The sequence below is a fragment of the Heterodontus francisci genome, chromosome 25 (assembly GCF_036365525.1).
Source record: "Heterodontus francisci isolate sHetFra1 chromosome 25, sHetFra1.hap1, whole genome shotgun sequence".
NCBI lineage: Eukaryota > Metazoa > Chordata > Chondrichthyes > Heterodontiformes > Heterodontidae > Heterodontus > Heterodontus francisci.
In genome coordinates, this window is record NC_090395.1 from 26,793,094 (window position 1) to 26,815,113 (window position 22,020).

Sequence of the window (22,020 nt, forward strand, 5' to 3'; positions counted from 1 at the left end):
GCCTACACTGTGCCTGTAGTATCTTGCTTTCGAATGACTCCCACTGGTTTGCCACTGATTTTCCTTCAAGTAGCTGTACCAAGTCTACTTTCGCCAGGTCACCTCTCAGTTTCTTAAAAATGTGCCTTCCCCCAATTTAGAACTTTTACTTTTGTTTTATCTTTGTCCTTTTCCATGATTATGCTGAAACTTATTATGGTCACTATCTCCAAAATGGTCATCCACTGTTACTTCCTACACTTGCCCAGCTACATTACTGAAGACTAATCTAGAATTGTACCCCCTCTTGTTGGGCTTGTTATATGCTGGCTAAAAACGTTCTCTTGACTGTAGTTCAAGAATTTTGCGCTCTCTGTGCCCTTCACACTGTTTGTATTCCAGTTGATATTAGGGTAGTTGAAATGCCCAACTAGTATTGCCCTATAGATTTTACACTCAGAAATTTGCCGAAAAAGGCTGCCCCTTTTTTTTATTTCTGAGCTCCAACCATATGGTCTCATTTGATGATTCATTTAGCATATCACCCCTCATCAAAGCTGTTATTGATTCTTTAACCAATAATGCTACACCCCCTCCTTTTTTATCTCCCTCTCTATCCCGCCTGAAAACTCTATATCCAGGGATGTTGAGTTGCCATTCTTGCCCCTCTTTAAGCCAGGTTTCCGTTATAGCAACGATATCGTGTTGCCATGTGTCTATCTGTGCCCTCAGCTCATTGGCTTTATTTACTATACTCCTTGCATTTAAATAAATACCCTTTAACACTGTCAAATTCCTGTGCTGCACACTTTTTAAACTTTTGCTTCTTCTGTCTTTCAGAGTCACTCGCTAATTTTCTGCCTCCTGTTCCCTGCCCTGAAATTGTCCTATCTAAGACTGTGCTCAGGTTCCCATCCCCCTACCAATCTAGTTTAAACCATCCCCAACAACACTATCAAATCTTCCTGCAAGGATATTTGTCCCAGTCCCGTTCAGGTGCAGACCGTCCAGCTTGTACAGGTCCCACCTTCCCCAGAACTTGTCCCAATGTCCCAGAAATCTGAAGCCCTCCCTCCTGCACTATCTCTCCAGCCATGCATTCATCTGGTGTATTTTCCTATTTCTATACTCACTGGCACGTGTCCTTGGGAGTAATCCGGAGATTACTACCTTAGAGGTCCTGCTTGCTAATCTCGTTCCTAACTCCCTAAACTCAGCCTGCAGGAGCTCATTTCTCTTTCTTCCTATATTGTTGGTACCAATGTGGACCACGACCTCTGGCTGTGCACCCTCGCCCTCCAGAATGCCCTGTAGCCGCTCGGTGATATCCATGAGCCTTGCACTAGGGAGGCAACCTGCAATCACGTCTGCTGCCACAGCAGCACCCATCTGTTCTCCTAACTATAGAATCCCCTATCACTATTACTCTCTTGTCCTTTCTCCTCCTTCCCTACACAGCTGAGCCACCCATGGTGCTCTGTCATGACTCTCACTGCACTCTCCAGAGCATCTCCTACCCGTCAGTCAGCCAGCGGACTTTGCATTCATTTCAAGGTCTGAGCTAATGTACTGCCCAAGATTTCTGATGCCGACAAGGAGGCCAAATCTGGAAATGCAGAGGATAATGGAAGGAATCAAAAAAGATTTTGCAACACAGACTGGAAGCCACCGCACAGAAATGCGAGATTGGGAGATGCGGTGAGGGAGAAGTAGGCGTTAGAGAGAAAAGGTAATTGTAGGACAGTCATTTATCCTGACAGGAAGGAGCTCCAAATTAAATGGCACCTCATGACTCAAACACGCAATATTACACACCGACCAGCATCATTACATACACTTTGCACCATGGGAATCTGAATTGTGATGGCTTCAGTAATTGAAGTCAACATTGCTGTTTGTTTAGTTACAGGCCAGGCTCTCCTGAAATTTCTAAATATAAATAGAATGATACACATCATTTTAAAATAAAAGCCCATTTTTATCACTTCTGTGCCTCAGGAGATGGAGGTATTAGTTTGTTAACAACATTTTCAATCAACAGAGGAAGCATCAGAACTGAAGCCCAACTCTCCCTCGCTGATCGAGCATGACTATCTTCCACTCATGCACCACAACCTGCCTGGCTGTGAGCACAGTGAGTTCATGGGTGTGAGCATCAGGGTTAAAAGTCAGGTCTGAGGTCAAGGCAGAAGAACAACCAGGAGTCATAGCAGATGGCGGACACAGCGTCACCAGATCATGGAGAAAAACACTGAGAAACAGAAAGAACACATCCCTTTCACACATGTAGACAGCCTCTGAAATACAGGAGGAAAACTTGGATCAGCCACACCAGTTTGGTCACTGGCTGCAGTGAGTGACTTGAGTAGCTAGTTCTGATTTTCTCACTACCTCACAGTACTGGCTCCCACTGGGGGTACAGTTGTGGGCATATCTGCCCTGGCTCCCACTGGGGCACGGCTGCTCCAGACAATCTCCTATACTGTAACTAATTGGCCGTTCTTCATCTGTGAGCCAAGCCTGCAAGTGGCAGTAAGCAATTTTACTAGAGGGTGTAACAGTCAAACTCAATCCAACATCTACATGTGCCCTTCCCAGCAGGGTCAGTGGATAGTGAGCAGAAGTAGGAACTTGATTTTTTTTCCCCAGAGCTCGGGCTGGGGGAAGGGTGAGAATCAACTGTAGCGCTAACTCCCCAGTACCAATCCTTCAATTCAGCATAAACAGCAATCAAAGCTGGGAAGTCCTGATGTGAATGCCTCAACACTGCACCATTCACTTTTACTTAGTAATCCATCGAGGAGCCTCTCTGGTTGCTAATTTGAATCCCTGTGTAGCAACAGCTATGGTGTTTCCAATTGACCCTAATTTATTGTAAGAGCACTCAAGAAGCTCGACACCATCCAGGACAAAGCAGTCAGCTTGATCAGCAGCCCAAACATGACATTAAACATTCACTCCCTTCACCACCGACACACAGTGGCAGCAGTGTGTACCATCTACCAGAACCTGCCAAGGTTCCTTCAACAGCACCTTCCAAATCAGCGACCTCTACCACCTAGTAGGACAACAGCAGCAGGTGCATGGAAACACCACAACCTGCAAGTTCCCCTCCAAGTCACACACTATCCTAACTTCGAAATATATCGCCGTTCCTTCACTGTCACTGGGCCAAAATCCTAGAGCTCCCTCCCTAACAGCACATACACCACATAGACTGCAGCGGTTCAGAAAGGCAGCCCAGCACTAGTTTCTCAAGTGCAATTAGGGATGGGCAATAATGTTGGCCTTGCCAGCAATACTTCTATCGCAAAGTGAAATTTTCTACAAAAGAGCGCCAACACACAGCACTGAGAATCAATGGCTTCTCAACTCAGAACCCGACACAGTTCAGTTCCCAATCCCAGTCACATTATTAGAGGCAGGTAACAACTGTTGCCTCTCTCCAGGAGGGTCATCCCTGGGTCAATCTCAAAGACAGGGCTGGAAGCAGTTTTACCATAAACCTGGAAGCCTGATACCCACCCATCCTCAGCTACAAGTGACACATGGAGTGGGGGATGGGGGTTGGGAAGGAAGACTCAGGATAGAAAACAACATTGTTTTCAAAAGACAGCAAATGTCTTCATGAGAAACAGAATGCAACGAGTGTTTGGAACGTTGCAGATGATTAAAAGGGGTTGATAAGAGTAGATGGAGAAAAGCAATTTAATCTGGTGGGAGAGTCCAGAACAAGGGCGCATAATCTTAAAATTGGAGCTAGAGTGTTCAGGGGTGATGTCAGGAAACACTTCTTCACACAATGGGCAGACTGGAAATCTGGAAATCTCTCCCCCAAAATGCTGTTGTAGTCGGTGGTCAATTGAAAATGTCAAAACTGAGAATAATAGATTGTTGCTAACTGAGGTTATTAAGAGTTATGGAATCAAGGTGAGTAAATGGAGTTACGATACAGATCAGCCACAAGCTAATTGAATTGTGGTACAGGTTCGAGGGGCTGAATGGAGTATTCTGGTTTTTATGTTCCTAAAACATAATGGTGTCTTTGCGACCGTGAAGGACACTCACTCACACTCATACTGAATAGGGCCAAAGCAAATGATTTCAGGAGGTACAGATGGAAAAATGCTGCAAATATTACTCACTTCTTGCTGTAAAGAGTACCTCTTTCCCCCTCTAACATTCTTGCTCAAGACAGACTAAAAATCTTGGTTTCAAGAGAGGCAGCCAAGCTAATCCCAGAGCCCTGCTTCTGTCACTCTGTTACTAGATGAAGACCCTGACACTAGTTACAGCACTAACTGTTTGCACATTAATTTTAAGCTGAAATAGGTACATCCAGAATTCACTGCCAGGAATGGTGGTGGAGGCAGAAACTCTCAATTCTTTTAAAAGGTACCTGGACATGCACCTGAAGTGCTGTAACCTGCAAGGCTATGGACCAGGTGCTGGAAGGTGGGAGTAGATGGGGCGGCTAGTTTTTTCGGCTGACATGGACACGATGGACTGAATGGCCTCCTTCTGTGCTGTAATTCTTCTATGGTTCCATGGACCAAAGTGCTTTACAGACAATGAAATACTTTAGAACCATAAGTCACTGTTGTAATGTATGAAACGCATCAGCCAATTTATATACAGGATCCCACAAACAGCAATGAGATAAATGATCATATAATCTGATTTTGTTATAATGCTTGTGGAGGCAACACACCCACTCTTCTTCAAAGAGTGTCATAGGATCTTTGATGTCCACTTGGAGTGGGGGGTGGGGTGGTGTGCGGGGGCAGACGGGTGTCTCGGTTTAATGTCACATTGGATAAATGGCATCTCTGACAGTGCAGCACACCTTCAGCGTCAGCCTGGCTTTGTGCTCTTGTAGGACTTCAACTCATGACCTTCTGACAAGAGGTGAGAGTGCCACCCACTGAGCCACGGCTCGCACCATTCAACAATTCAAATGAAAAGAAAATATCGGCTTTGCATTCCTGCTTTCTGGTTAAGAGTTGGATCATCCAAATTGGCACTCATCTTCCTCCATTGGTAGGAGTGTCAGTTCCTCCAGACTGCAGTCAATGTGTGCCAAACTATGAACACCAACGATGGTTGGGGATGGGGGAGCGGTGTTAAAGAGATTTAGCAGTGATTGGGGATGGTGGGGGAGCTGGCAGGGAGGAGGAGGATTAAGTCAGGAAGCTGTGTGAATAGCCAAAAGGTGTTTTGCAAGGAAATGAGAAAAGAGAACTTCACTGGCGGGATTGAAACAGTCCAGGTGAAGGTGAAAGGTCATTACTGGCTGAGGATAGAAATGAACATGTCTCATCCCACAAGCAACTGATCTCCACACAACCCACTTCACCCCCCGCCACAACCCAACCAAAACAGTGAGAATGGAAAACACAGGATTTTCTGTCCTGTGGGGATGCTATTATTTTCCAGTAAAGTGCTGTTCTCACATGAGAAGAGAATTCCAGTGTTGGAACAGTTTATAGACTCCAGCTCGGTCACATGCTGCAGTCAGGCTGCCGTTAGTTTAAAACAAACCAAAAAAGGGGACTTCTTTTACAAATACAAAGGTGAAATGAAAATGAGAAAAAACATCTTTCATTTAATCAGAAAGTTAGCTTGGTTCCATTTTACCTCAAAGAATGCTAAAGATCTCTCATACAAAATGAATACTGAATTCCAGTAATCCCCTCAAGTTCAGACAGGTTGAAGAAAGGTGAAGACATGTTCTGTACTTCTTGGAATATGAGGTGGGCTGTCTTTAGGGAGTCACCTGCATTAGGATTCTGCTTCAGACGGTATAGAAACCCCAAAGATTCAACTTAATGTAAAGAGGTTATTCCCATCTTAACCCATTCAAAACCATTTGTTTCCTTGTGTAACTGTGAGAAAAGCAGCAGGGACAAGAGACTTCAGTTATGTGGAGGACTAGAGGTGGAATTGTTCTTCTTAGAACAAAAGTTAAAGGAAGATTTAATAGAGGTTTTCAAAATTATTAAGGAGTTTTGATAGAGTAAATAAGGAGAACCTGTTCCCACTAGTTGGAGGATCAGTAACCAGAAGACATAGATTCAAGATAATTAATAAAAGAACCGGAGGGCATAACGAGAAGAAATCTTTTTATACAGTGAGCTATGATGGTCTGGAATGCACTCCCTGAAAAGGTGGTGGAAGCAGCTTCAATAAATACCTTTCGAAAAGAATTGGATATTTATATCAAAATTTTTAAAAATTGCAAGGCTACAGGGATTGGAACTAATTGGATAGTTGTTTCAAAGAGCCAGCACATGTATGATGGGCTGAATGGCCTTTCCTGGTGCTGTATGATTCCATAAAGTTATGGCAAACAGCAACAAGTAAATCAAAATGCCACACAGAGACCAGAGTGGGGCTTAAATCCACTTACATAGCTCAATACTTATGCCCGGGTGTGGGTCTGTGTCAGACAGATCATGACCAAAACACAAACAGCTAACATTTACACAGCACTGTATTCAAATCTTGGAGTGTCTCCATGTGCTTGTCAGCCAGTGATTGGCTTCTGTAATGCTGACTGTATTTAAAGCTCCATGCAATGTATCCTGTACCCTCTCCAAGGATTGGGGAAGGTTCACACAAGCCAGCAAGGCAAAAGCCTTTCACTGTCCTGCACAAAAGTGGTAGGGGTCCAGACAAATTCAGCAGCCAATTTGTCCACAGTCAGGTGGCACCAACAGCAGTGTTTTTTGGTTGTATCTGAGGAGTGGGTTATTGGTCAGGAGACACTGGGATAATTCCTTGTCCTTCTTCAAATAGTACATTAGGATCTTTTACATCCACCTGAACAGGTAGACAGGCCTCTGATTAACTTCTCATCCCATTGAAGCCACCTTGATGGATTATTAGTGCTCACCATGACTGGAAAGTACCTTGGAAAACTTAATCCTAGGAACACAAAATGGAGTTCACATCAGTCCAAAATGATCTGGAGTCTCCCGGAATTAAATCTCCAGGACACTGATGCACAAGCAACGAAGGGCAAAAGATCATATGGGCAATAAAAATGTTTTTAAAAATTCCTTGGACATCTGTTTATTATAAAATTATTGAGCGGGGGAAAAAAACAATTTGACTTACAGTCAAGAATCATCTAATCAGGTAATGAAGAGTCTGTCGCCTTCCAATTGGTGTAGGAAGGGGGCGCATTGAGAGGTTGGATGTGTCAGTTGACCAATGGCAGGAGAGTGGGGGTGGGATGGTTGGAGATAAGAGGTCATGTGATGAAACCTCCAGGAATATGTCCAAACACTGCTGGCAACATTAACTTGCCTGAAGTGGCTTCAGGAAGTGTAGATGGGCCTTGTACAGGTGGCTATCACATGAGCACTTTTCCTTTAGGACCGTTTCATTATGGTCCCTTCAGATACCAGCTCATTTGTGCACCCCGTTGTCTTTCCCACAGTCAGGTCTTGAAGATGCTGCTGCCAATATCAAGTGACTGCGAGCACTGCTCCCCTCTCCCACTACTCTCCAATTCCTAATGGTCAGCTGCTTAGAGCCACTGTATGCATGAGCCTCCTGTTGAACTGAACTAAATGATGATCAAACTACTTTTCCCCATGTCCGTTAGCCAAGGACGAGCTACAAAAGATGTTGTCTGTATAATTAAATCATGCCTTGTTTACCAGCTCCCAACCTCAATGTTGCATTTAGTAGTATGGTGGTCCAGGCAATTAATTAATCAAAGAGAGGGAAAATCTAAACACCCATACGAACATACACACATATGAACTTGGAGCAGGAGTAGGCTGTTCAGCCCCTCGAGCCTGCTCCACCATTCGAGAAGATCATGGCTGGTCTGTTTGTGGACTCAAGTGCACTTTCCTGCCTACCCGCACCCCTCCCCCCCCCACCCCCCCCAATACCCTTTGACCCCCTTGTTTGTCAAGAATGTCTACCTCTGCCTTAAAAACATTCAATGACCCTGCCTCTAACACTCTCGGAGGAAGAGAGTTCCACAGACTCACAGTCTTCCCTTTCCCTTTAACAGTTACTTTGTGGCTCAGTGCTAGTACTTTCCCTCTGAGTCAGAAGGTTGCATGTTCAAGTTCCACTCCAGAGACTTGAGCACATAGGCTGATATTCCAAAGTAGATCTGACTTTAGACCAAGGTCCAGTCTGCCCTCTCAAGTAAATGTATAAGATTCCACTACACCAACACCAAGAACAGAAGACTTCTCCCCAGTGTCCCGGCCAATTTATCCCTCAACTTCACTGAAAAGAATGATCTGTCTCATTACCGAATTGCTTGTGGGAGCTTGCTGTGCACAAATTTGCTACATTACAGCAATGACTGTTCTTCAAAAATAATTAACTGTAAAATGCTTTGTGGCATCCTGAGGTCATGATAGGTGCCATATAAATGCATTTTTTTCCTTTATTTACAAGGGGCTTCATTCTGGTGCCAGTTCAGAGAGAAGCATTCACAGCTGTACCAAACTCTGCTGTTCTCTGGGTTTATTCAGGGAACTGGTACCAATACAATATACTCGGTGTTTGTTCTTAAATGCTGCCAATTAGCCTGCAATAGGGTTGCCAATTCGGGTTGGCTGTATTTTCAACACATGCTCTCCTGCCTCAAAATGATCACACCCCACACTTTCACCATTGATCCATCCTCCAAATAAAGCCTGGCTCGGGTATGAGATTAAAACCCGACCCAGGCCCGACCCGACAACAGCCAACCCGACCCCGACAACAGCCAACCCAACCCCGACCCGGGCCCGACCCGACAACAGCCAACCCGACCCCGACCCGACAACAGCCAACCCGACCCCGACCCGACAACAGCCAACCCGACCCCGACCCGACAACAGCCAACCCGACCCCGACCCGGGCCCGACCCGACAACAGCCAACCCGACCCGGGCCCGACAACAGCCAACCCGACCCGGGCCCGACCCGACAACAGCCAACCCGACCCGGGCCCGACCCGACAACAGCCAACCTGACCCCGACCCGACAACAGCCAACCTGACCCCGACCCGACAACAGCCAACCTGACCCCGACCCGACAACAGCCAACCTGACCCCGACCCGACAACAGCCAACCTGACCCCGACCCGACCACAGCCGACCCGACCCGACAACAGCCAACCCTACCCCGACCCGGGCCCGACCCGACAACAGCCAACCCGACCCCGACCCGACAACAGCCAACCCGACCCGGGCCCGACCCGACCACAGCCAACCTGACCCCGACCCGACAACAGCCAACCTGACCCTGACCCGGGCCCGGCCCGACCCGACAACAGCCAACCCAACCCCGGGCCCGACCCGACAACAGCCAACCTGACCCCGACCCGGGCCCGACCCGACAACAGCCAACCTGACCCCGACCCGGGCCTGACCCGACAACAGCCAACCTGACCCCGACCCGGGCCTGACCCGACAACAGCCAACCTGACCCCGACCCGGGCCTGACCCGACAACAGCCAACCCGACCTGGGCCCGACCCGACCAGACAACAGCCAACCCGACCCCGACAACAGCCAACCCGACCCGGGCCCGACCCGGCAACAGCCAACCCGACCCGGGCCCTTTAATTTTTTTTTAAATGCCCGACCTGACCTGAACCTGACATATGTAGTCGGGTTTGGTCAGGTAGCCAGGCTTTACTGCAGAGTGCAGAGTCTGGACTGCAAGTTTCCCGCCTTGACGTCCTGAATGTTCATTTGAAGATTACTTCCCGCAGCAAGGCAGCACTGTCCACATCCAGCCCAACCTGACCTGAGCCTGAACGCTGGACCCAGAAGAGAGACCTGACCCGACCCAAACACAACACATGTCGTCGGATCTGGTCGGGTTCACGTCAGGTAGCTATGCTTTACCTCCAAAAGTGATGCCTTCCTATACTAATTGGAAAGCGAACAGACTCAAATGGATTAATCTGTTACTGAAACAGCCTTTCCCCCATCTCTAATATTGGTCGAACAAAGTACTCAAATATAATGTGAAAAAATAACACCTTGGTTTAATACTCTCCTGGCCTGTTTGCAATGTCTTGCAGATTGTTTCAATTCCTGGAGACTCCAAGCGAGAGGCCTGTAACCACCCCCAACCACAGCACTGTCACCAGGGGTTACAGCTCAAAATGCTCTCTCCAGACTTCGCTCGAGTTTGGAAGGGCAGGATTTCTACACATTTAACAGCTCGAGCGCAGAAACTCCACGTCCCAAAATTACATTTCACTGACTCCTCAGGACAAGGTTGCGTTCAAATATAGACACACACAGCAGATATCCAACCGTTTGCAAACCAAACGTGTTACTCCATTGAGTCTCTAATCACGGTTTATGTCACTGTAGGGACGCTCGCAGCGGAGTTTCACTAAAGGGTAGGCAAATGGTAGGTGGCGGAATTTCAGGAGTCTGCTGGAGTCATAGTCCTCAAATCCCCAGTGCCATTGGCTTGGCAACAGGTCACTTGACCTGTAACCCTTCTCCAGGACCAGGGGTGGTGTAGAACAAGAGGCACACTGTGGTGAAATAAAGGAACAAAAATATCTTTGAAAAGTGAACCACGCCCTCATTAAAAAAAACTTCGACACAGTTCTACTCACTGACACTGCATAGACTGAAGACACACAAAGATTCCCAGTTCATCCCTACAGTGAAGGAGTCATTCACTCCACTGGGTCCCTTGCTGCTCCACCGACACACAGCTTTCCAATATTGCCCCACCTTGCTTATCGTCTCCAAGGAACAAACCCATCAGCTAACAAGATAGGCTCCAGACAACTGTAGGCGCACTTGGCCATGCCCTGACCTGCTTAAACAACTTACATAAGGATCCAGTCGGATGTTCTTGGTTAAATCTCACAAGGACATCTCCTTCTCTCCCTATTAGTTTTTTTAAAATAATTCCGTAGGATGACGGGACAATTTCTGTTTTAATGGTGAAGATCAGTTTTCAGACCGGCTTCACCGCAGAGAATTCAATGGAAGAGGCGATCACTGGAGCCGGAATGAGTTCACGCCTCCAATGTGCGCAGGGTTTCATCAAATCCAAACCCAGCTCCCTGGGGCACAGAGGCAGCGGAACAAGTCACGAGGAAAGTTTGTTTGTTTTTTGCAAAGAAGTTGATCTAAAAACCCTTTGCTTACCAGCCCTCTCTGGCTGCTGTCAGTTTCCATCCTGGCGTCTGGTTAATTTCAGGGACTCCTCGCTGCAACTTTTTCACATCCCACCCTTGTCAATGGGAGCAGTACTTGGGCCCGAGTGAATGAGCAGAGCTCTGGGTGTAATTTACAGTCAGGTCCACTTTCACTGTGTGTTATGTTTGGTGAGTGAGTTCAGATCCTGGCTGGATGGGGCTGAGGCGGAAGTAGTGTGCCTGCATATCAAAAAGCAGCAGCGCCTCCCTCACACAATCTCAATAGTACAGGCAGTCAGGAACACTTGCTTAAACACACTGGCTGAGCAACCTACTCAATGATATACTGCTTCTCAAATATTTGTATTCACTCCTGCCCTGCCTGCAAAGAAATAGATTAAATATTAACTTTCAAAAGAGAACTCGATATCAACTTGGAAAGAAAATAATGGAAGGCTCTGGAAAAAGAGCAAGGGGGAGGGACTAATTAGATAGCTCTCAGAAAGACCCGGTAAAGACATGATGGGCTGACTGGCCTCTTCTGTCGACCCTGGCAAACCCAGCCCTGTCAACCCTGCAAGGTCCTCCTGACATTTGGGGGCTTGTGCCAAAGTTGGGAGAGCTGTCCCACAGACTAGTCAAGCAACAGCCTGACATTGTCATACTCACCAAATCATACCTTACAGACAATGTCCCTGACACAGACATCACCATCCCCAGATATGTCCTGTCCCGCCGGCAGGACAGACCCAGCAGAGGTGGCAGTACAATGGGATACAGTCAGGAGGGAGTTGCCCTGAGAGTCCTCAACATCGACTCCAGACCCATCAGGTCAAATATGGGCAAGGAAACCTCCTGCTGATTACCACCGACTGCCCTCCCTCAGCTGATGGAGCAGTACTCCTCTATGTTGAGCACCACTTGGAGGAAGCACTGAGGGTGGCAAGGGCACAGGATGTACTCTGGGTGGGGTACTTCAATGTCTCGGTAGCACCACTACTGCCCAAGCTGGCCGAGTCCTATAGGAAATATCTGCTAGACTGGGTCTGCGGCAGGTGGTGAGGGAACCAACAAGACAGAAAAACAGACTTGACCTCCTCCTCACCAATCTGCCTGTAGGAGTGACTACTGTACAGTCCTTGTGGAGATGAAGTCTCGCCTTCACATTGAGGATACCCTCCATCGTGTTGTGTGACACTACCACCATGCTAAATGGGATAGATTTCAAACAGATCTAGCAATGCAAAACTGGGCATCCATGAGACACTGTGGGCCATCAGCAGCAGCAGAATTGTACTCAACCACAATCTGTAACCTCATGGCCTGGCATATTCCTCACTCATACATTACCATCAAGCCAGGAGACCAACCCTGGTTCAATGAAGAGTGCAGGAGGGCATGCCAGGAGCAGCACCAGGCATACCTCAAAATGAGGTGTCAACCTGGTGAAGCTACAACACAGGACTATCTGCGTGCCAAACTGTGTAAGCAGCATGCGATAGACAGAGCTAAGCGATCCCATAACCAACGGATCAGATCTAAGCTCTGCAGTCCTGCCACATCCAGCCGTGAATGGTGGTGGACAATTAAACAACTAACTGGAGGAGGTGGCTCCACAAATATCCCCATCCTCAATGATGGGGGAGCCCAGCACATCAGTGTGAAAGATAAGGCTGAAGCATTAGCAACAATCTTCAGCTAGAAGTGCCGGGTTGATGATCCATCTCGGCCTCCTCCTGAAGTCCCCAGCATCACAGATGCCAGACTTCAGCCAATTCGATTCACTCCCCGTGATATCAAGAAACGACTGAGCGCACTGGATACTGCAAAAGCTATGGGCCCTGACAATATTCTGGCAATAGTACTGAAGACCTATGCTCCAGAACTTGCCACGCCCCTAGCCAAGCTGTTCCAGTACAGCTACAACACTGGCATCTACCCTGCAATGTGGAAAATTGCCCAGGTATGTCCTGTACACAAAAAGCAGGACAAGTCTAGCCTGGCCAAATACCACCCCATCAGGCTACCCTCAATCATCAGTAAAGTGATGGAAGGTGTCATCGACAGTGGTATCAAGCAGCACTTGCTTCGCAATAACCTGCTCAGTGATGCTCAGTTTGGGTTCCGCCAGGGCCACTCAGCTCCTGACCTCATTACAGCCCTGGTTCAAATATGGATAAAAGAGCTGAACTCAAGAGGTGAGGTGAGAGTGACCGCCCTTGACATCAAGGCAGCATTTGACCAAGTATGGCATCAAGGAGCCCTAGCAAAACTGGAGTCAATGGGAATCAGGGGGGAAACTCTCCACTGGTTGGAGTCATACCTGGCGCAAAGGAAGATGATTGTGGTTGTTGGAGGTCACAGATCACTTTACTGATGATTGAGAATAGACTGATGGGGTGGTAATCTCAGCTCCAGGACATCATTGCAGGAGTTCCTCAGGGTAGTGTCCTCGGCCCAACCATCTTCAGCTGCTTCATCAATGACCTTCCTTCAATCATAAGGTCAGAAGTGGGGATGTTCGCTGATGATTGCACAATATTCAGCATCATTCACAACTCCTCAGATACTGAAGCAGTCCGTGTAGAAATGCAGCAAGACCTCGACAATATCCAGGCTTGGGCTGATAAGTGGCAAGTAATATTCAAGCCACAGAGGTGCCAGGCAATGACAATCTCCAACAAGAGAGCATCTAACCATCTTCCCTTGACATTCAATGGCATTACGATTGCTGAATCCTCCACTATCAACATCCTAGGGATTACCATTGACAGAAACTGAACTGGAGTAGCCATATAAATACCATGGCGACAAGAGCAGGTCAGAGGCTAGGAATCCTGTGGCGAGTAATTCACCTCCTGACTCCCCAAAACCTGTCCACCATCTACAAGGCACAGGTCAGGAGTGTGATGGAATACTCTCCACTTGCCTGGATGGGTGCAGTTCCAACAACATTCAAGAAGCTCGACACCTTCCAGCTTGATTGGCACCCCATCCACAAACATTCACTCCCTCCACCACCGACGCACAATGGGATCTACAAGATGCACTGCAGCAATGCACCAAGGCTTCTTAGACAGCACCTTCCAAACCCGCGACCTCTACCAACTAGAAGGACAAGGGCAGCAAATACATGGGAACACCACCACCTGCAAGTTCCCTTCCAAGTCACACACCACCCTGACTTGGAACTATATCGCCGTTCCTTCACTGTTGCTGGGTCAAAATCCTGGAACTCCCTTCCTAATGAGTGTACCTACTTCATATGGACTGCAGCGGTTCAAGAAGGCAGTTCACCACCACCTTCTCAAGGGCAATTAGGGATGGGCAATAAATGCCGGCATAGCCAGTGACGCCCACATCCCAAGAATGAATTTTTTAAAATGAACAGGATTTGCAACCATATTGTGCCTTTCACAAGCTCACTATGTCCCAGGAGCTTTACAATGAGTTAAATACTTTTGAAGTGTAGTCACTGGTATAATGTCGAAAAAGTGGCAGTCAATGTTTGCCCAGCAAGCGCCCACAAACAACAACTGACATAATAACCAGGCAATCTGATTCACTGATGTTGGGTGAGTGATAAATATTGGTCAGGACACTGGGGAGAACTCTCCCGCAGCTCTTCGAAATAGTGCCATGATGTCTTTTACATCCCACTGAGAGGGCAAATGGAGCCTCTTATTATTCTGCTGCTGAGTTGAAACTGCATTCCTGTATGGTCACAAAGTCTAATTACTATTTAGTAAGTAATGCTGAGGTCAGTGTTTAATGATTTTTAGGCACTCAGCTTTGATCCCCTCTCATTTCCCTAGATTCAGTTTAAGGTCTCACAGATTAATGATATTCTGGCTACTATGCAAATTAAGGCATGGTTAATAGTTGGGGCATTTTGTCTACACATTCCAAATGACTGTCTTTTTGTTTCTTTTTTTTTAAACTTTTATTTTGTTCTTGACATGGGGCAAATGCCAGCCTGTGCTATGGGGATTGTGTGAGAATTTGCCCGACGCTAGTTGCCCTGCGAAGGTGGTGATGGGCCTTGGCCCTGAAATGCTGTAGTCCTTGTGCTGACGATGCTCCCAGGATGTTTTTAGGTCAGGAATTCCAGGTTATCCACCCAGCAGCAGCGACTCCTGCCAGAGTTGCCATCCTGAGTGTGCAGTGGCTGGGATGACTTGCAACAGCAATGGGACTCGGTCAGGAGCAGCACTGCGGGGAGGAGATGAATCTTTGACATCCTTTATCTTTGCCCATGAATGTATTGTCTAAAGCAGGTCTGCAAAACACTGACATGTTCCTATGACAGGCAGATGGCTGACAGGTATACAATGGTACCCAGTGGAGCTGAACTCCAGGAAGGGGCCAATAAGTTCAGAATTTAAATTCCTCCGCACCCATGTCCTCAGGTCAAATAGATCTTAGAGTAGGTTAAAGGGTCGGCACAACATCGTGGGCCGAAGGGCCTGTACTGTGCTGTACAGTTCTATGTTCTATAGAAGAGCCTAAACTCACCATGAAATAACTGTCAGCTGTTACTCAATGGGAAACATGCAAACATCTGAGTCAGAAGGTCATGGGTTCAAGTATGACTCCAGAGACATGAGCAAAAATCCAGGCTGGCACATGCAGGGCAGTACTGAGGGAGGCTGCACTGTCAGAGGGGCAGTACTGAGGGAGGCTGCACTGTCAGAGGGGCAGTACTGAGGGAGGCTGCACTACCAGAGGGGCAGCATTCAGAGAGGCTGCATTGTCAAAGGGGCAGTACTGAGGGAGGCTGCACTGTTGGAGGGGCCGTTCTGACGGAGGCTGCACTGTCGGAGGGGCAGTACTGATGGAGTGCGGCACTGTCAGAGGGGCAGTACCGAGGGAGGCTTCACTGTCAGAGGGGCGGTACTGAGGGAGGCTGCACTCAGAGGGGCAGTACTGAGGGAGGCTGCACTGTCAGAGGGGCAGTACCGAGGGAGGCTTCACTGTCAGAGGGGCGGTACTGAGGGAGGCTGCACTCAGAGGGGCGGTACTGAGGGAGGCTGCACTGTCAGAGGGGCAGTACTGAGGGAGGCAGCACTACCAGAGGGGCAGTACTGAGGGAGGCTGCACGACCAAAGGGGCAGTTCTGAGGGAGTGCTGCACTGTCAGAGGGGGAGTACTGAGGGAGGCTGCACTACCAGAGGGGCAGTACTGAGGGAGACTGCACTACCAGAGGGGCAGTACTGAGGGAGTGCTGCACTCAGAGGGTCAGTACTGAGGGAGGCTGCACTGTCAGAGGGGCAGTACTGAGGGAGACTGCACTACCAGAGGGGCAGTACTGAGGGAGGCTGCACTACCAGAGGGGCAGCATTCAAAGAGGCTGCACTGTCAGAGGGGCAGTACTGAGGGAGGCTTCACTGTCAGAGGGGCCATACTGAGGGAGGCTGCACTGTCAGAGGGGCAGTACTGATGGAGTGCGGCACTGTCAGAGGGGCAGTACCGAGGGAGGCTTCACTGTCAGAGGGGCTGTACTGAGGGAGGCTGCACTGTCAGAGGGGCAGTACTGAGGAAGGCTGCACCGCCAGAGGGGCAGTACTGAGGGAGGCTGCAGTGTCAGAGGGGCAGTAGTGAGGGAGGCTGCACTGTCGGAGGGGCAGTACTGAGGGAGGCTGTAGTACCAGAGGGGCAGTACTGAGGGAGGCTGCACTACCAGAGGGGCAGTATTGAGGGAGGCTGCACTGTCAGAGGGGCAGTACTGAAGGAGGCTGCACTACCACAGGGGCAGTACTGAGGGAGGCTGTAGTACCAGAGGGGCAGTACTGAGGGAGGCTGCACTATGAGAGGATCAGTACTGAGGGAGGCTGCACTGCCAGAGGGGCGGTACTGAGGGAGGCTGCACTAATAGAGAGGCAGTACTGAGGGAGGCTGCACTGTCGGAGGGGCAGTACTGATGGAGGCTGCACTACCAGAGGGGCGGTACTGAGGGATGCTGCACTGCCAGAGGGGCGGTACTGAGGGAGGCTGCACTACCAAAGGGGCGGTACTGATGGAGGCTGCACTACCAGAGGGGCGGTACTGATGGAGGCTGCACTACCAGAGGGGCGGTACTGAGGGAGGCTGCACTACGAGAGGGGCAGTACTGAGGGAGGCTGCACTGTCGGAGGGGCAGTACCGCGGGAGGCTGCACTACCAGAAGGGCAGTACTGAGGGAGGCTACACTGTCAGAGGGGCAGTACTGAGGGAGGCTGCACTGTCAGAGGGGTAGTACTGATGGAGGCTGCACTGTCAGAGGGGCAGTACTGAGGAAGGCTGCACTGTCGGAGGGGCAGTACTGAGCGAGGCTGCACTACCAGAGGGGCAGTACTGAGGGAGGCTGCACTGTCGGAGGGGCAGTACTGAGCGAGGCTGCACTGTCGGAGGGGCAGTACTGAGCGAGGCTGCACTGTCAGAGGGGTAGTACTGATGGAGGCTGCACTGTCAGAGGGGCAGTACTGAGGAAGGCTGCACTGTTGGAGGGGCAGTACTGAGCGAGGCTGCACTGCCAGAGGGGCAGTAATGAGGGAGGCTGCACTGTCAGAGGGTCAGCACTGAGGAAGGCTGCACTGTCGGAGGGGCAGTACTGAGCGAGGCTGCACTGTCGGAGGGGCAGTACTGAGCGAGGCTGCACTACCAGAGGGGCAGTACTGAGGGAGGCTGCACTGTCAGAGGTGCAGTACTGAGGGAGGCTGCACTGTCGGAGGGGCAGTACTGCGGGAGGTTGGACTACCAGAGGGGCAGTACTGAGGGATGCTGCACTGTCAGAGGGGCAGTACTGAGGGACGCTGCACTGTCAGAGGGTCAGCACTGAGGAAGGCTGCACTGTCGGAGGGGCAGTTCTGTTGGAAGCTGCACTGTCGGACGTGTGCTGGCTTTCAGATGAGATGTTAAGCTGAGGCTCTGACTGCCCTTCCAGGTGGACGTAAAAGATCCCAGAGCAATATTTTGAGGAGCAGGGGACAAATGTGAGGTAAGGGATTTTGGAAGGTCTAATGCAGGTGGGAGGTATACAGTAAATGGCAGAACCCTTCGGAGTATTGACAGGCAGAGAGATCTGGGCGTACAGGTCCACAGGTCACTGAAAGTAGCAACGCAGGTGGATAAGGTAGTCAAGAAGGCATACGGCATGCTTGCCTTCATCGGTCGGGGCATAGAGTATAAAAATTGGCAAGTCATTTTGCAGCTGTCTAGAACCTTAGTTAGGCCACACTTAGAATATTGCGTGCAATTCTGGTCGCCACACTACCAGAAGGACGTGGAGGCTTTGGAGAGGGTACAGAGGAGGTTTACCAGGATGTTGCCTGGTCTGGAGGGCATTAGCTATGAGGAGAGGTTGGAAAAACTCGGATTGTTTTCACTGGAACGACGGAGGTGGAGGGGCGACATGATAGAGGTTTACAAAGTTATGAGTGGCATGGACAGAGTGGATAGTCAGAAGCTTTTTCCCAGGGTGGAAGAGTCAGTTACTAGGGGACATAGATTTAACGTGTGAGGGGCAAAGTTTAGAGGGGATGTGCGAGGCAAGTTTTTTGCGGAGAGGCTGGTGAGTGCCTGGAACTTGCTGCCAGGGGAGGTGGTGGAAGCAGATACGATAGCGACGTTTAAGAGACATCTTGACAAATATATGGATAGGAAGGGAATAGAGGGATATGGGCCCCGGAAGTGCAGAAGGTGTTAGTTTCGACAGGCATCAAGATCGGCCCAGGTTTGGAGGGCCGAATGGCCTGTTCCTGTGCTGTACTGTTCTTTGTTCTTTCTTCTCTCTGGTGCCCTGGCCAATATTTTATCCCTAAACTGACATCACTAAAGCAAAGTATCTGATCACATTCCGAAGAAGGGTCACTGACCAGAAACGTTAACTCTGCTTCTCTTTCCACAGATGCTGCCAGACCTGCTGAGTGAATCCGGCAATTCTTGTTTTTGTATCTGATCACATTGTTGTTTATTGGTGCTGTCTGTGTGCAAGTTGGCTGCCCTGTTTCCTACATTACAACAATGACTATACTTCAAAAAGTACTTCATTAGTTGTTGCATGCTTTGGAATGTTCTGAGATCATGAAGAGGCGCTAAACCCATGACCCCTGTCACCTAGAAGAACAAGGACAGCAGGCATTTCGGAACACCACCACCTGCAAGTTCCCCTCCAAGTCACACACCATCCTGACTTGGAACTTTATCGCCATTCCTTCACTGGGTCAAAATCCTGGAACTCCCCCTCCCGCACCCTCCCCACAGTACTGTGGGTGTAGCTACCCCCACATGGACTGCAGCGGTTCAAGCAGGCAGCTCACCACCACCTTCTCAAGGGCAATTAGGGATGGGCAATAAATGATAGCCTTGCCAGTGATGTTCACATTTCATGAATTAACAAATAAAAATAAAGTTCTCCCCTCTTCTCTCCTCCCTCTCTGAGGGAGGGTGTTGTCTCCCTACTGGTGTACAGTCCTTGTGCTCCAGTTACCCTCCAGCTCCTTGCATAAATTGCATTATTCAAAATAGGATGTAAATCCAATCCGAGCAACTCCAGGCTACCTAGTTTAACATCAGTGGTGGGCAAGGTTTTAGAAACAATAATCAGGGAAACAATCAACTGGCACTTGGAGAGGTTTGAGTTAAATAAGGATAGCTAGCACAGATTTGTAAAAGTCAGATCATGCTTAACTAATCTAATTGAATTTTTTGATGAAGTAACAGAGAAGGTTAGAGTCATAGAGTGATACAGCACTGAAACAGGCCCTTCGGCCCACCAAGTCTGTACTAACCAACAACCACCCATTTATACTAATCCTACATTAATCCCAAATTCCCTACCACATCCCCACCATTCTTCTACCTACCTACACTTGGAGCAATTTACAATGGCCAATTTACCGATCAACCTGCAAGTCTTTGGCTGTGGGAGGAAACTGGAGCAACCGGTGGAAACCCACGTGGTCACAGGGAGAACTTGCAAACTCCGGACAGGCAGTACCCAGAATTGAACCCGGGTCACTGGAGCTGTGAGGCTGTGGTGCTAACCACTGCGCCACCCATATGCCAACCAAAAGGTTGATGAAGGGAATGCAGTGGATGCTGTCTATTTGGATTTTAAGAAAGCATTTGATAAAGTACCACATAAAAGGCAGGTCAACAAAATTGAGGCTCATGGAATGGGACAAAAAATTGGCTTAAGGACAGAAAACAGCAAGTTGTAGTAAATGGTTGTTTTTCAGACAGGAGGATGCTAGACAGTGGTGTTCCCCAAGGGTCAGTGCTGGGACCACTGCTTTTTGTGCTATATATAAATGACTTGAATCTTGGAATACAGAGTAGAATTTCAAAATTTGTCAATGATATCAAACGTGGAGGAGTGGCAAACAGTGAGGATGATACAAACTGCCTGCAACAGGACATAGATAGGCCAGTAGAATGGGCAGGCAATGGCAGATGGAATTTAATACAGGCAAGTGTGAGGCGATGCATTTTGGCAGAAGGGATAGGGTGAGGCAATATGGACTTAATAGCGCAGTTCTAAAGTGTGTGCAGGAACAGAGGGACCTGGGGGTTCATGTGCATCGAGCTTTGAAGGTGGCACATATAGAGAGCTTGGTTAGGAAAGCAAATGGGATCTTGGGCTTCAAAAATAGAGCCATTGAGTAAAAAAGCAGGGAAGTTATGCTGAACCTTTATAAAGTTGTGGTTTGGCCCCAACTAGAGTATTGCGTCCAGTTGCAGCCACCAGACTTTAGGAAGGATGTGAGTGTCCTTGAGAGGATGCAGAGGAGATTTGCCAGAATGGTTCCAGGGACGAGGGATTTTAGTTACAAGTTTAGATTGGGTTAGATTTTACTAAAACTGGGTTTATTCTCCCTGGACCAAATGAGATTGAGGGGAGATTTGATAGAAGTGTACAAGATTATGACAGGCTTAGATAAGTTAGACAAGGAAAAACTATTCCCATTAACTAATGGTACAAGGACTAGGGGACACAGATTGAAGGTTTTGGACAAGAAATGCAGGGGGAATGTGAGGAAGAACTTTTTTTATGCAGCCAGTGGTAATAATGTGAAACTCACTGGTCACGAGAGTGGTGGAAGTGGAGACAATGATTTTAAAAGGAAATCGGATGGGCACTTGAAGGAAATAAACTTGGAGGGCTAAAGAGATCGAGCGGGGGAGTGGGACTGTGGATTGCGCTGCACAGATCCAGCATCGACTTGATGGGCCAAATGGCCTCCTTCTATGGTGAAAATGGCTCTATGACTCTATAAAGCCTTGATCTCAACATTGTCAGGCTATTCAACTGCAGGGGCATCTCTGTCAGGTTCTATTCTGCATACATTTGACAACTATACAGGCTGACTTCCAGCAGGGTTACTGAAGAGCAAACAGGGAGCAAAATTCTGTCCACTTGTCCTTTCCCTAAACCTGAGGCACTGAGACCAAGGATAGCACCTTTAACCACTGTGCCAGCTGAGAACACTGGAAACTTCCAGGTCCGTATGGCTCAGACACTCATTGCCTTAACCAAATGAGACATTGAACAGCACTCACATAACACATGATATTATCTCAGGCCCTGGGTGCAGTCTCACATGATGGGAAAGGCAAGTGTGCCACCTACTGTTGTGGAGTGAGACCAGCTCTTACAGTTCGTGCATTTTATCCAATTCCATATCTCAGCAACAGCTCCTTTATATTTTGCCTATTATTATTTTGAAGTAACAATGTTTAGATTAGATTAGATTAGCGATACAGCACTGAAACAGGCCCTTCAGCCCACCGAGTCTGTGCCGAACATCAACCACCCATTTATACTAATCCTACACTAATCCCATATTCCCAACAAACATCCCCACCTGTCCCTATATTTCCCTACCACTTACCTACCTATACTGGTGACAATTTATAATGGCCAAT

General features: G+C 48.5%; 1 protein-coding gene across 5 annotated transcripts in view; it reads right to left on the reverse strand.

Moving 5' to 3' along the window:
- The window catches only part of LOC137383797 (DENN domain-containing protein 2C-like), a 162,634-nt gene extending 151,302 nt beyond the window's left edge, over positions 1 to 11,332 (reverse strand). For 4 of the 5 annotated variants that reach the window (XR_010977465.1, XM_068057009.1, XM_068057007.1 and 1 more), the window contains exon 1: positions 11,126 to 11,332. The gene's annotated coding sequence lies outside the window, so the exon portion shown is untranslated. Of the gene's footprint in view, positions 1 to 10,804; positions 10,968 to 11,125 lie in introns of those variants that run through there. The other variant, XM_068057008.1, reaches the window with a different exon arrangement.
- Positions 11,333 to 22,020: the final 10,688 nt, after the last annotated feature.